This window comes from Nannospalax galili, unplaced genomic scaffold (genome assembly GCF_000622305.1).
Source record: "Nannospalax galili isolate Female #2095 unplaced genomic scaffold, S.galili_v1.0 scaffold54, whole genome shotgun sequence".
NCBI classification, from domain to species: Eukaryota; Metazoa; Chordata; class Mammalia; order Rodentia; family Spalacidae; genus Nannospalax; species Nannospalax galili.
Window position 1 is genome coordinate 8,348,585 of NW_008341028.1, and position 16,466 is coordinate 8,365,050.

Consider the following 16,466-nt stretch of genomic DNA (forward strand, 5'->3'; position numbering starts at 1 on the left):
AAGCCGGATGTGGTGACTCAAACCTGTAATCCCTGCGATGAGGAGGCAGAGACAGGAGAATCTCCAGGGCTCCAGCTAGTGGAATGGGCAAACCCCCAGGTCCCAGTGAGAGACCCTGTCTCAAAAAAAAGTTCCTGAGGAACTTGAGGGTGACTCCTGGCTTCCACACACATACATCCACAAGTAGGTGTACCCATACATGCATGTGTGCACACACACACACAGGCACACACACACATGTACAAACACACACTAAAGAGGGGTAAGAGTCCAACATATGATATGAAAGTAAGGGAGCTACTAGGTATGGGAAGGGTTAAATGCTGATGGGCTGGGATGAGAGTTAACAATAATGAAGGATGTATGAAAAAGCCGCATATAACCCTACTACTTTCTAAGGTAACTAAAAATGCAATAAAAACACAGCAAATAAAAACCCAAGAATATTGCTATGGAATATTACCCCAAAACTAAGGAACTTTTCATACACGTTATAATGTAGATGAACCCTAAAGTTATACTAAGTGATGTCACACCATGCTAAGCCAGGCACAAAAGGATAAATATTGGATGATTTACTGCATAAGCTAGCTAGAATAGTCATAGAAGGTAAAAGTTGGTTCCCATGGGCCAAAGAGGGAGAAAAGGGCAGTTTGTGCTAACTACATAGCATATTTCAGTATATAACTGTTTTGGGTATGTTCATAGAGTTGTCTAACATTCACTACCACCTAACTTCAGAACATCTTTCTACAAAAGATTTGTTTTCTTTTTACTTATGTGTATGTGCATATGAGTGCAGTGCCCTCAGAGGCCAGAAGACAGTGTCTGGTCCCCTGGAGATAAAGTTGCAGGCTGCTGTGAGCCACCTGACATGGGTGTTAGGAACCAAGCTTGGGTCCCCTGGAGCAGTTGCAAGAACTCTTAATCGCTGAGCTATTTATTTCTCTAGCCCTAGTTTCATCATCCACAAATGAAATCCTAAGATCGTTAGTCATTCCCTTGTCCCCCCTCCCAGTCTATGGATTTGCCTCTTGTAAAAATTTCATATAAGCTTGGGTGTGGTGGTGCATGCCTTTAATCCCAGCACTAGGGAGGCAGAGGCAGGCGGATGTCTGTGAGTTCAAGGCCAGCCTGGTCTACATAGTGAGTTCCAGGACAGCTGGGGCTACAGGGAGACCCTATCTCAAAAAGACAAAAAAAAAATTTTTTTTTATATAAATGGGCTCAGGCACGGCCTGTTGTGTCTGACTTGTACTCACAATAACCTTTTTAGGGCTCCTGTACGTCATAGCACGTGTTGACACTTGATTCCTCTTAAGGCTGAATAACAGACCATCATCGGCACATCCACATTTTTTATCCATTCATCAGTCAATGGACACTTGTTTTCCTTTTCAGCTGTTATGAATAATGCTGCTATACAGGTTGTATACAGATTTTTTGGTGCAAACATATGTTTTCAATTTTCTTGGGTCTGTACCAGCAGTTAAATGGCTGGATCTTATAGTAACTTAGTAACTCTGCTTAACATCTTGAACAATCGCCAAACTATTTTCCAAAGTACCTGCACTGTTTCACAGTCCTGCTGGTGATGTATGAGGGTTCCAATTCATCCATATCCTTGCCAGTGCCTATTATTGTCTGACTTTTAAAAAAATTTATTTATTTATTCATTTATTTTATGTGTAATGCGTGTACTGCCTGCATGTAGGTAAGTGCACCCGTGTCGTGCAGTGCCCTCAGAGGTCAGAAGAGGCTGTCAGATCCCCTGGGACTGGAGTTACAGACAGTTGTTAGCTGCCATGTGGGTGCTGGGATTAGAACCCGGGTCTTCTGCAAGAACAACCAGTGTTCTTAACTGCTGAGCCATCTCTCCAGCCCCCTATTGTCTGACTTTAAAAAATATATATATCATCCATCCCAGAGGGTGTGAAGAAGTGTCTCCTGACTTTGATTTGTATTTCCCTAATTACCAGTGGGTTGAGTTCCCTTCTTGTGCTTATTAGCACTAATTTTCAATGCATGTATTCAAACATTATTTTTAAAGAATTTATCAGTATCCTTGTCCTTACCCAATTAAGGCAAAAAAATATTAATATGAAGCTTTTTAAAACATAGGATATTCCTGGGGCTGGAGAAATGGCTCAGCAGTTAAGAGCACTGACTGCTCTTGCAGAGAGGACCTGAGTTCAGTTCCCAGCACCCAAATGGCAACTAACAACATCTGTAACTCCAGGTCCAGGGGAGTTTGATGCTCTCTTCTGACCTCCGAGGGCACTGCATGACATGGGTACACTTACCTATACACAGGCAATACTCTCATACACATAAAAATAATAAATACAATTTAAAAATAGGATGTTCCTATACACATTCACTTGGTAATACTTGGCATTTTAGTTCTAGGTTATTTTATAACTTCTTTTTCCAAGAAATTCTTATTTATGTAAAAATAAAGTCTCTTACATCCTTTGTTAACCTTTGATTTTTGTTTTTTTTTTTTGCTTTTTGAGACAGGTTCTCACTCAGGCTGGCCTGGAACTAATGTGTAACCCAGGTTGGCCTTGAATTTAAGACAATCCTGCCTCAGGCTCCTGAGTGCTGGGATTACAGGCATGATTCACCATGCCTGACTCTGAGGCATAAGCATTCTGGATGTGGTGACTAGACTAGCTAGTCAGCAAGCCTGCCCCCCCCCCACCTTCCTGTGTCCACCTCTGGACTCTTCCATTACAGGCAGGAACCGCCACAATGGGCTTTTACAGTTATCAGGGCAGTAAGCACTTTACCCATTGGGCCATCTCCCTAGCCCCTTAGTTTTTTTATTGTGGGAAATCTTGGTCATTATTTTTTAAATGCTGCCTTCCTTCTACTATCTCTGCCCTAAACTCTAAAATTCTTATTAGATGCACATTGGTACTTCTGAGTCTATTCCTCCACATCTCCATTTATTTTTTCAACTATCCTTTACTTTGTGATGCATCTTAAAGATTTCCTAAAGCTCATCTTTCACTTCCCCAGTTCATTCTTCACCTGTGTTCATGCTTCTCTCTGCCTTTTATTTCAGTACCTTTATCTTTTAATGTAAAAGTTCTAATTGTTGTGAGGAGTGGTGATGCACACTTTTAATCCCAGCACTTGGGAGGCAGAAACAGGTGGATCTCTGTAAGTTTGAGGCCAGCCTGGTCTACATAGCGAGTTCCAGGCCAGATGGGGCTATAGGGAGATTCTGTCTCCAAAAGACCAAAAAAAAGTCCTATTTTTTTTAAAGCCAGCTACTTCTGTTTCATGAATGAAATATTCTTCCCTATTTCCTATTGCTCTGAGAACTCATGCTTATTTTTAACTGTAGTTCTATACTCAGTTAACCCTCTTTCTCCGCTGTGTATTTCTTATTAACTCTATAATTTTTTTGTCTCCTGTGTTTGGTGATCCATATGCAGGTGTGTATATTTCTGTTGTTTGGCTTGGTTTTTGTTTTTCTGAGACAGAGTCTCATGTAGCCCAGGCTGGCCTCAAACTGGCCATGTAGGTTAGGATGACCTTGAACTTCTGGCCCTCCAGCCTCTTCCTCCCAAGCCTTTGGAGTGTGCACCATCCTGCTCCATTTATTCAGTGTTGAGGATCCAGCCCAGGGCTTTGTGCATGCTGGGAAAGTGCTCTGCCAACTGAGCTACAGCCTCAGCTGCTGTGTATATTTCTGCAGTTGCTGTGTCTTGTGGGCTGACAGCTGCCTTTGGCCAGCAACCTGCATGGAAGAAGGTACCACACAGCCGCCGCAGCTCGTGCTCCTACTGGATAGGCAGGGTCTGCTTCTGGTGGGAACCTCAGCAGTTGCTCATCCAAGCTTGGATGTTTCTCATTCTTCCCAGATTTTGACAGCCATTCAGCACCCGCCCTTTCTCCTCACTGCGAGTACTTAACCCCAAGTCCATACACTCAAGGGTGCATGAAGAATGCCAGGTTGGCAGGCCTGCCTGCTCTGGCTGGGTTTCCAATGAAATACCCTGTCAGTTCCCAATTGTCACTATGTATATGTGTGTGCATGTGTTTGTGTGTGCGTGTGTGCTTGTGTGTGTGTGTGTGTGTGTGTGTGTGTGTGTATTTGTTTCCTGGCTGTGTTTGCTGACAGGGCCCAAAGGCAAAGATATTTATATATCAAAAGGCAAACATTATTGCTCAATCTTGGTTTCTGTAAACCATTATCTACTAAAAGTAATCAAAGCTTCCGTAAAGTAGAGGTTAACTCTAGGAAGAGATGTGCAGACAGTCCAGGATAAGCCTGAAGCATCATGCTGTGTGAGACAGCAGAGAAGTCCCTTCCATACAGTGGGTTTCTAGCAAAGGGATACAGTGACCAGCTTAGAGGGCATCCTACAGAGGATTGAAATAAGTAATTAAAAATAAAGTCCAGCCAGGCGTGGTGGCGCATACCTTTAATCTCAGCACTCAGGAGGCAGAGGCAGGTGGATCTCTGCGAGTTCAAGGCCAGCCTGGTCTACACAGTGAGTTCCAGGACAGCTGGGGCTACAGGGAGACCTGTCTCAAAAAGACCAAAAAAAAAGTAAATATGTAATGATATGTTATAACTCATAAAAAAGATAAATCATAATCCATGATCATATTTAAAGTGAGAAGTAAACTATGCGATGGCACACACCTGCAGTACCAGTACACAGAGACTGAGGCAGGAGAATTGTGAGTTCCCAGGATAGGGTGATTAGGGGTGTGGGCAGTTCTTCCTTAGTCTTACAGCTGATTAATAGAATTTCTTTAATTTTTAAAAATTTATTTTATTTTACCTGTATGAGTGTTATGCCTGTATGTATGTAAGTGCACCCATGTCATGCAGGGCCTGTGGAGGACAGAAAAAGGCATCAGATCCCCTGGAACTGGAGTTAAGGACAGTTGTTAGCCACCACGTAAGTGCTGGGATTCAAACCCTGGTCTTCTGCAAGAACAGCCAGTGTTCTTAACCACTGAGTCATCTCTCCAACCCCTTTTAAAAAATATTTCATTTATTAGTATTATCTTTTATTTTATTTGTATGAATGTATTGCCTGCATGTATGTAAGTGCACCCATGTTGGGCAATGCCCTTAGAGGTCAGAAGAAAGCGTTGGATCCTTGGAACTAGAATTACAGATGGTTGTTAGCCACCATGTGGGTGCCGAACATCAAACCTGGGTCCTCTGCAAGAGCAGCTAGTGCTTTTAACCACTGAACCATCTCTCTAGTTTGATTAATGGAATTTTTAAAAATCATCATTTGGAAGGCTGGGTGTGTTGGTACATGCTTTTAACCAGGCAGGTAGATCTCTGTGAGTTCTAGGCCAGCCTGGTCTTCATAGCAAGTTCCAGGCCAGCCAGGGCTACATAGTGAAAACTTGTCTCAAAAAAAAAAAAAATCTAGCCAGGCGTGGTGGCTCATGCCTTTACTCCCAGCACTTGGGAGGCAGAGGCAGGTGGATCTCTGTGAGTTCAAGGCCAGCCTGGTCTACATAGTGAGTTCCAGGACAGCTGGGGCTACAGGGAGACCCTGTAGACCAAAAAAAAAACAGAGAGAGAAAATCTAAATAAATAAATAGATAAGTATCACCATTTAGAGCCATGTGTGGTAATGCATATCTTTAATCTTTGAAAGGTGGGGGCAAGAGGATCAGGAAAACAAGGCTAGCCTTGGTTCTATGAAATTCTGACTAAAAAAGGGGTGTGGTATCTGGAGAGATGGCTCAGTGGTTAAGAGAACTCACTGCTCTTACAGAGGATCTAAATTTAGTTCCCAGTACCCACATCCAGTGATTAACTGTCTATAACTCCAGCTCCAGGGGATCCAACATCCTCTTCTGGCCTCCTTGAGCACTTGCAGTCACAGGCACACACACATAGTTAAAAATAAAAATAAATAATAAAAGAGCTGGGTATGATGGCACACACCTTTAATTCCAGCACTCAGGAAGCAGAGACAGACAGATCTCTGTAAGATCAAGACCAACCTGGTCTACATAGTGAGTTCCAGGCTGAGGCTGCAGGAAGTCTATGTCTCAAAAAAAAATTAAATAAAATATAAATAAATAACAACTGGAGAGATGGCTCAGCAGTTAAGAGCACTGACTGCTCTTGCAGAGGACCTGGTTCCAATTCTCAGCACCCACATGGTGGCTAACAACTGTCAGTAACTCCAGTTCCAGGGGATCCAACGCCTTTTCTGACCTCTGAGGACATTGCATGACATGGGTATACTTACACACATGCAGCCAATACACTCATACACATAAAATAAAAATAATAAATAAAATATTTAAAAATAAATAAAGAGCCAGACGTGGTGGGGCACGCCTTTAATCCCAGCACTCGGGAGGCAGAGGCAGGCGGTCTCTGTGCGTTCAAGGCCAGCCTGGTCTACATAGTGAGTTCCAGGACAGCTGGGGCTACAGAGAGACCCTGTCTCAAAAAGACCAAAATTAAATAAATAAATAAAAGTCACCACTTGGCAATTACCATTATAATCAGTGCTTCAAGCATAAGAATTCTAACCTAGTGGATACAAATTTAACACATTCTCAGTGGGAGAGAGTATGCATAGCATGTATAAGGTCCTGGGTTTGATCCCTGGACATACAAACACACACACATTTAACAAGACACGGAATCTTTACATAATCTCAAAGCACCTCCCTGTAATTATACAGGAAAGTAAGCTTGTAGTGAAGAAACCTGGCAGCAGTCAACCACCCCAGCCGAGTCATCGAAGTTCTGCACCTCCTGATTTGATAAGTTCACACCATTCCTCAGTCACATTTCTGACAAAAATGCATCACTAGAATCTAATCATGTGAGGAAGTGTGAATGGCAAACCCAAATTGAGGGACATTTTACCAAGTAGCTGGGCTATGCTAGTCAAAGCACTAAGAGGAGGTTGGGGATGTTGTAGGTCAGTGTCAGGACAGGTATTAGCATGAGCAAGGTCTGGTTTCAGTCCCCAGCACCAAAAAGTACTAAAATCGTGAAGGAAAGAAAAGACAACTGAAAAAAAAAAACATTATCTCAGGGGTTGTGCACACGGCTCAACAGTTCAGAGCAATTGCTCCTCTTGTAAAGGACCTGAGTTCATTTCCCAGAACCCATGTTGGGTGACTCACAACCACTTGTAACTCCAAGGTGTCCAATTCTTCTAGCTCCCACGAACCCCTGCACACACATATACATACCCCAGGCATATGCATAATTAAACACTAAAAAAATCTTACAAAAGAGGGAGAGAGACAGGATAGCTATGAGCATCGTGTGATAGATTTTTATCTTGGATTCAAAGAAATAGGAAGAAAGAAATAGTAACAAATTTCCCCCCTTTACTGTGAAGGTTATTTAGGGGACAATGGTAACAATTTTTTGTCTATAGCATTATCTATTACCTGATTTGGGTTATTATCATGTAAAATGGTTTTGTTTTAGAAAAAACATGCTGAAGTATTTAGGGATAAACAAACCAACACACACACACACACACACACACACACACGTGTGTTTTAAACCTTCTTTTTAAAGACAGTCCTTTGCTATGTAATCTAAAAACTCACTGTGTAGCCTAATCAAGGCCTGCAATCCTCCAGCCTCAGCCTCCTGAGTGCTGGGATTATAGGCCTGCACTGTCACACCAGCTGGGAGTGATAGGGCATACCTGCAATCCCTGCACTTGGAGGCTGAGGCAAGAGAATCAGGATTTTGAGGATAGCCTGGGCTATATAGTGAAACTCAAAAGTCTCAAAAAACAAAAACCTCTTTTTTAAACATCAATTGTAAGGCTTGTGTAATATTTCACTGGCTGGGTACCTTGTAAATTACTTAAGATGACCTTCATATTTAACAATTTCCAACATTCCTAATTCTTGCCTGTGATTAAATAACACTGAAATGAAGGCTCAGATTTAACATTCAGGGGTTTTCCTTTGGATACGTTAATTACTGCTCAGGGGTATGAACATGTTAAGATAGCCTTTTGATTCTTGTGAACTGGAATAACCCCATCAAGATCATCACAATTCTCATTTATTTAAAAATTTTGCTAATTTGGGGTTGGGGATATAGCTCAGTTAGTAGAGTGCTTGCCTGGTATGCACAGGCTCTAGGTTCAATCCACAACACTAAACAAGTAATTTTTTAAAGAACTGAGAAAACTGGATTTTCACCCATAGAAGAATGAAATTAAATCCATGGATCTCTCCCCTGTAGAAAAAATCAATTCAGTATAGCTCTAAGACTTTAATAGGAGACCCCTGCTAGAGGAAAAGAGGAAAACACTTCAAGAATAGGCTAAGACTGTATGAAAAAGTTCCAAAAGCATAGGAAGTAATCTGAGGAACTGACAAACAGGATTATGTGAAATCCAAAAGCTTCTCTACCCGGCAAAAAAGGAAGAACAAGCAAGAAAACGAACAAAACAAAAAACAGGGCAGGAGAGATGGCTCGATGGTTATGAGCACTTGCTGCTCTTGTAGAGGGTCCAGGTTCAGTTCCCACCACCACATGGTGACTCACATTTGTTTGTAATTCCAGTTCCAGGGAACCAAGGACTTCTTCGGTCCTCCATGAGTACCAGGCACACAAGTGGTACATTTATATACAATGCAGGCAAAACACCGAAACACTTAAAATAAAATAAATAAATCTTTAAAAAAAAAAAACCTGAGTGAAAAGGCAGCTTGTAGAATGGGAAAGAGTCTTTGACAAGCACACATCAGTCAGGGGATTAATTTCTAGAATATATAAAGAACTACAAAAGCTAAACATCAACAAAAAAAAATTCATCCATTCATTAAATGGATGAATGAACTGAACAGACAGCTCTCAAGAGAAGAAATACAGTCAGGATATACTTGGGAAAATGTTCAACACTTTCAACCATCAGTGAAAAACAAATTAAAACTGCTTTGAGATCCCATCTCACCCTTGTCAGAATAACTAGCCATCATCACATGACCCACCTGGTCCTGATGGCATAGCCTTTAATTCATAGCACTTGAGGGCAGAGCCAGGAAGATCTCTGTGAGTTCAAAGCCAGTCAGGACTACATAGTGAAACCCTGTCTGAAAAAAAAAGGTGGAAGGAAAGGAGGCAGAGAGAGAGAAGGAGGGAAGGAGGGAAGGAGGAGGGAGGGAGGAAGAGAAGGAGGGAGGGAGGGAAAAGGGAGGGAGGGAGTCAGGGAGAAGGGAAGGAAACACATGACAACAATGCTACTGAGGATGTAGGGAAAGAAGAACCCTAATATACTGCTGGTAGAAGTGAAAACTGGTATACTCACTGTGGAAATAAGTACAGAAGTTTCTCAAAAAACTACCAAGAGAGTCACTATATGACCCAGCTATATCACTCTTGGAGATATCTATGTACACACACATATCTGGATATATATCTGAGGGACTCTGAGTCAGCACACCACAGAGACACTTACACATCCATGTTTATTGCTGCATCATTCACAATAGTTAGAATGGAACCAGCCTAGATGTCCATTGAGATGAATGAACAAAGAAAATATGGTACATATATACAATGGAATTTTATTCAGCCATAAAGAAAACTGAAATCCAGATATCTGTAGGAAAATTGATGGAAATAGAGATCATGTTAAGTAGAATATACCAGATTCAGAGAGATAAATGGCCTTCCTGCTCTCCCATGTAGAATCTAGGTTTAAAATCACATATGGATATTTCTAAAAATGCATGCATCATATATGTGCCTTTGTGTAGGTCATGAATTAGAGAGGGGACCATGAGAGTAGGGAGAAGAGCTCAAGGGGGTGAGAACAGAGAGTCACGGAATACATGTAGTTGTGGTTTGAATGAAAACTATTCCCCTAGGTTCATGTATTTGAACTCTTAGTTCCCAGTTGGTGGTGGTGTTTGGGATGGTTTGGAACTCTTTGAACCTTGCAGGAGGAAGTAAGTCACTGGGAGCTGGCTTTGAGAGTTCATAGCCTCACCCCACTTCCAGCTCAGTCTCTCTGTTTTCTGCATGTTCGGTTAAATTGTGATCCCTCAACTTCCTGTTCCTGCTGTGATGCCTTCCCTGCCATTATGGACATCTAGCCCTCTGGAATCAGAAGTCAAAATAAACTCTTCCTTAAGTTGCCTTTGGGCATAGTATTTTATCATAACAACAACAACAACAAATACAAAATGTGATGTGAAAGTCAACAGGTTCTATCTAGGGAAAGAAGGGAAATTAGCCAAAGTGGGGACAGGAGCTTTGGGGGAGGGAAGAGGGGAAGGAGAATGAATGAGAGAGTACTGTGACTCCTGTGAATGAAAATGCCATAACAATAGCCACTACTCTGTACACTAACCTAAAAAGCTAATAAAATGATTATTAAAGATTTGCTGATTTGAGGGGGAAGGAAGGGAATTATGCTCCTGTTGTTTTATTTGACATGTCCTTCATCATTAGACTGGATGATGTTTTCCCACCAAAAGATAATAGATTTGGTCCTGTTTCTTCCTGGTTCCTGAGGGGATACTGACAGCCACATTCCTCTCCGGGGTAAAAATAGCAAAGCTGTTTGTAAATTCTAAGAAGTCATATGTGGTGATTACCATACGAGAGCAGGCAGTCACTTCTGACACAGTCATGCTCAGGCACAAGATCGAACTGGCAATTTATTTCGACTCCTCAAAGGAGAAAACACAGTATCTCCAGGGAAGTGAAAAGGGTGGGTGGCAGGGAAAGTAGGAGCTTTCCCCGTGAGTTTACCTACACCTCTTTCCCCCTCCCTCCCTCAGAAACATGATGTGTGGATCTATATTACATAGTATATACATATATGATGTGTGGATCTATATTACATAGTATATACATATATGAAGTATGTAGTCTAATAAATTGTGATAATTCTATTATAATGCAATATAATTACAATATAAAATAATCCAATATAATCTACTATGATATTATATAGTATAATATTACTAATGTAACATAGGCATGACTTCTCCAGGCTTGGGGAGGATTCGGATCTATGAAGCCAGCTGTCTCTCTTCAGGGGACATATGCTCTAGAAAGGCAATAAGACCTGGCTGACGACGGCAGGCAAGTGGGTACAGGCCAGCTCCAGGACCTGTTACAAGGATCTCTGCATTGCCCACTGTTTATTTTGCTTTGTGTTGCTGTGATAAAACACTGATCAAAACCAAATTGGGAGAGGAAAGGGTTTATTTGGCTTACAGGTTATAGTCCATCATTGAGGGAAGCCAAGGCAGGAGCTCAAGGCAGAAACCTAGAGGCAGAGACCACAGAGGAACACTGCTTCCTGGCTTACATCCACTGACTTGTTCAACTATCTCCCTTATACGTCCCACTTGCCTAGGGATGGCACTGCCCACAGTAGACTGGACCCTCCTACATTAATTAGCAATTAAGAAAATGCCCCTGGAGCTGGAGAGTTGGCTCAGCAGTTAAGAGCACTGTCTGTTCTTGCAGAAGATCCAGGTTTGGTTCCCAGCACCCACATGGTGACTGACAATTCCAGTTGGTAACGCCAATTCCAGGTAAATTGATGGTCTCTTCTGGCCTCTGTAGCCATTGCATGACACAGGTGCACTTGCATGTATGCAAGCAATGTACTCACACACATAAAAATAAACAATAAATGGCCAGGCTTGGTGGCCCACACCTTTAATCCCAGTGTTTGGGAGGCAGAGGCTGGAGGATCTCTGTGAGTTCAAGGGCAGCCTAGTCTACATAGCGAGTTCCAGGCCAGCTGGGGCTACAAGGAGACCCTGTCTCAAAAAAGACCAGAAAGAAAGAAGAAAGAAAGAAAGAAAGAAAGAAAGAAAGAAAGAAAGAAGAAAGAAAGAAAGAAAGAAAGAAAGAAAGAAAGACAGAAAGAAAGAAAGAAAGAAGAAAGAAATGAAATAAGAAAAGAAAGATCCCGCAGAAATACCCACAGGCCATTCTGATATGGGAAATTCTTCAGCTGAGGTTCCTTCTTCCCGGTGGCTCTAGGTTTGTGTCAGGGACAGCTGAAGCTAACTATGGTACCCACCTCTTCCTGAAATTCAAGCTTATTTTCTTGCACTGACTTGCTGTGCTTGGAATCCCCTTCCCTCTTTGCCCCTCTTCTAACCCAGTCCTCCCAGGCCCACTCAAGGCCTCCAGCCCCCAGAAGTTGTTTCTGAATCCTGCTCTTAGGTACAATGCTGTCTGAGTTCCCTCTGCACACTCCACCTTCCCTTGGTACCTGACACTGTAGACCTGGTAGGGCAGCTCACACGTCCCCAATTAGTCTGGGAGCTCCTAGAGAGCAAGGCTGGTGCACCTCTGTATCCGTGGGCCTCCTAGCATAAAGACACGCTAACATTTGGGCAAGTGAATGATTGAATGCATCTGTGCAGGACCAGGGCACGTGAGGAGGAAGAGTGCTATACTGGGAATCAGGAAAGCTGGGTTTCTACCCCAGCCTGCCCCTGGGGTCTCTACCCAGCTGTGTAACCTTGGGCATTCACTCCTCCTCCCTGGGCCTTGGGCTGCTCATATGTAGAATGGGACTTCGGGGTGATCTCCAACCCACAGCTCTTTCTATTCAACACACTCAGCCTTAAAGTGAACTGTCCTGACAGCCTGTGAAGGCCTTCAGTTCTCAGAGACTGAGTGGAGACAGCGGCTATGAGGTACCATGCCTGGCACACACTCTGTTCTCCCGAAGGCCATGGAGTTCCAATAAAGATATTTCCCGTATGATACCTTTCCCTCTTAGGGTTCATAAATTATTTCACTTATACACACTTAGGTACATGTGGCCTCTCTTGTAAAATAATCGTGAATATAAAGGGCAACCACAGGCACAGTCCAGAAGATTAACTGTCAAAAGATAAAGATGAGTCATTTTCTTTGGGAATATAGATATGTAAATGCACAGGAAAGGGCAGAGAAGTTTGAACAGCAAACAGCTAAGAATGTCTTCCTACCACAGAGTATGGTGGGGCAGCCTTGCAATCCCAGCACCTGGGAGGTTGAGGCAAGAGGATCACTAGATCAAAGCCAGCAGCCTGGGCTACAATGGAAGACCCTGCCTCATCATAGGAATTCACACACACACACACACACACACACATACACACACACACACAGAGTTTCTTCTGAGCAGGGGAAAGTGGGTCAGGAACTCTAAGATTACCCTCATCATCACTGTTCAACAACTTTCCAAGAAAAATTTAACAATATATTATTTGTATCAATAAAAATTAAATGATAATCCAGAGTAAGTTTAGCTGGGGAATATAGCTCAGTAATAGCCTGCTAGCACACATAGGCCTTAGGTTAGATTCCCAGTACCACCAAAATCAAAACAAAGATAGTATTTATGGGACTAGAGAGATGGCTCAATGGTTAAGAGCACTTGCTGCTATTGCAAAGGACCCAGGTTCAGTTCCCAGCACCCACTTCAGGCATCTCACAATTGCCTATAACTCCAGTTCCTGGGGACCTGATGCCCCCAGGCCTCCAAGTGCAACTGCACATACGTAGTGCTCACAGGCACCACATATGTATACATATGGGCTTTCCCCTTAGTGAGTTCTACAGTAACTATCACCCACAGCATTAGTTAAGAGGGAAAAAAACCAAAAAGGCTGAGCTCACAGGCATAGGCACATACTATACATAAATAAAAATAATAAATCTTTAAATTAAATGTTTTTGGTTTTTTGTTTGTTTTTGAGACAGGGTCTTGCTGTAGCCCTAGCTGGCATGGAACTTGCCATGTAGACCAGGCTATTCTTGATCTCAGAGATTCACCTGCCTATGCCTCCCAAGTGCAGGGATTAAAGGTGTGCACCATCATACCCAGCTAAGTTTATTTCATATTATTTTTATTTTTTTATGTGTATGAGTATTTTGCCTGCATGTGTGTAAGTGCACCTGTGCATGCAATGCCCGTGGAGGCCAAAGAGGGCATCAGAGCCCCTGGAACTGGAGTTATAGATGATTGCTAGCCACTGTGTACATGTTGGGAACTGAACCTGGGTCCTCTGCAAGAGAAGTCAGTGCTCTTAACTGCTGAGCCATCTCTCCAGCCCCCTAAACCTTTTTTAAAAATATATAATTTATTATTTTTTTATTATTTTAAATATTTTATTTATTATTTTTATTTTATGTGTATGAGTATATTGCCTGCATGTGTGTGAGTGCACCCGTGTCATGCAATGCCGTGGAGGTCAGAAGAGGGCTTTGGATTCCCCTGGAACTGGAGTTAAAGATGGTTTGAAGCCACCATGTTGGTGTTGGGAATTGATCCTGGGTCCTCTGCAAGAGCAGTCAATGCTCTTAACCGCTGAGCCATCTCTCCAGCCCCTTTATTTATTATTTTTATTTTATGTGTATGTGTATATTGCCTGCATGTAGGTAAGTGCACCTGTGTCGTGCAATGCCTGCGGAGGACAGAAGAGGCTGTTGGATCCCCTGGAACTGGAGTTACAGACAGTTGTTAGCTGCCATGTGGGTGATGGGATTCGAACCCGGGTCTTCTGCAAGAACAGACAGTGTTCTTAACTGCTGAGGCATCTCTCCAGCCCCCAAATAAATCTTTTTAAAAAAGAAAAAAAGAAAAAAAGATTGCCGGAGCCTGGTATAAGCTGGACCTAAGACAAAAGAAACACCCAGCAGGAACTGTAGCCATGGAGGGAGGAGCCACTGCCAACATGGCCTTGAGAGCAGGAAGAGAGGGGACAGCAACTGTCTCATCACTCCTGATGGGTCACAGTTTCTGGGAACTGAAATAGACCCTCCAGGCAGGAGTGGGGAGACCCGGAGACTCAGGAAGTAAACAGCTCACAAGTGTCTTAAAGTTCCCCTGATTCACAAGACCAGCTCTGGAAAGTTACAGAAACAGTAAACAACTGGTGTGTAGGGGGGGTCCAAACAGCTGGGCTGTTTGTGGGGAGACTCTGACCTGTTGAGCAACCTGTTCCATCATGCAGAGGTTGCAGATTTTTGGTGATGCAGCTCCCCTTGAGTCATCTGTAGGCCTGTAAGTAACCCCTCACCCACACTTATGAAGTAACCCCAATAAGCTCATTGGTTCATCAAGTTGGACTTTGGTGGAGTCCTTGCTTTGGTCTGTCACTGATCAGTGTAATAGGGGTTAATAGACATTTGTTCTCATCTCCCCAGGGAAAGTCTCACATTGCCCCTCCTGTCCTCAAACTCCTACTAAAGTCTACCCTAGCCCTATGTAACCAGACTGGAGGTGATCTGGCAAAGAAGATGGAGAGCTGTACCACACAAGTCAGACTTAAGGTATGAATCAGAACAGGCAGAGAACAAATCTAGACAGGGAGTTGTGTATTGCCAGGGAATAGAAATGGGGAGAGAGGGCATGGGGGGGTGTCTAGCCACTGTGCTCAGATACCCAAATTAGAAAAATCCACACATGCCACCAGCAACTCTAAAAAGTAGCCCTTATCAGGTGACCAAAAGGGTTAAGCACACCCAGGACTCTGATCACAGTGTGTACAAAGTTATCCCTGAGAAGCAGAACCGGACTGTGACTCCAGTTAAGGAAGTTGGTTGTACCGGGCTAAAGAGATGACTCAGTGGTTAAGAGCACTGGCTGTTCTTCCAGGGGACCCAAGTTCAGTTCCCAGCACACACATGGTAGCTAAGAACTGTCTATAACTCCAGTTTCAGAGGATCCCCCTTCAGGCCTCCCCCTGCAGGCCTCCACAGGCATTGCACACATGAGTGTATTTACATGCACACAAAACACTCATACACATAAAGTAAAAGAAATAAGAGCAGGGTATGGTGACGCATGCCTTTTGTCCCAGCGCTCAGGAGGCAGAGGCAAGCGGATCTCTGTGAGTTCAAGGCCAGCCTGATCTACATAGCGAGTTCCAGGCCAGCTGGGGTTACAGGGAAACCCTGTGTCAAAAAGACCCATTCAATCAATCAATCAATCAATCAATCAAGAAAGTTGATTGTGTCAGATATGGTGGCACATGCCATTAATCTCAGCACTTGGGAGGCAGAGGCTGGTGAATCTCTGAGATTGAGACTAGCCTGGTCTACACAGCAAGTTCCAAGTCAGCTGGGGGCTACAGGGAAACCCTGTCTCAAAAAACTAGAAAGAAAGAAAGAAAGAAAGAAAGAAAGAAAGAAAGAAAGAAAGAAAGAAAGAAAGAAAGAAAGAAAGAAAGAAAGGGAGGGAGGGAGGGGAGGGAAAGGAAGCGAAGGAAGAAAGTTAGTTGATTGAGGGGGCTGGAGAGATGGTTCATTGGTTTACATGCTGCTCTTACAAAGGACCTGAGTTTGGCCCCAGCTCCCATGTCAGATGACTCACAACCACCTGCAACTCCAGCTCCAGGGGATCTTTCACCTCTAGCCTCCATATTAACCTGCATTCACATGCACAGATTATATATATTTATAGATATATATTTATATTTATATATAATATATATATTATATA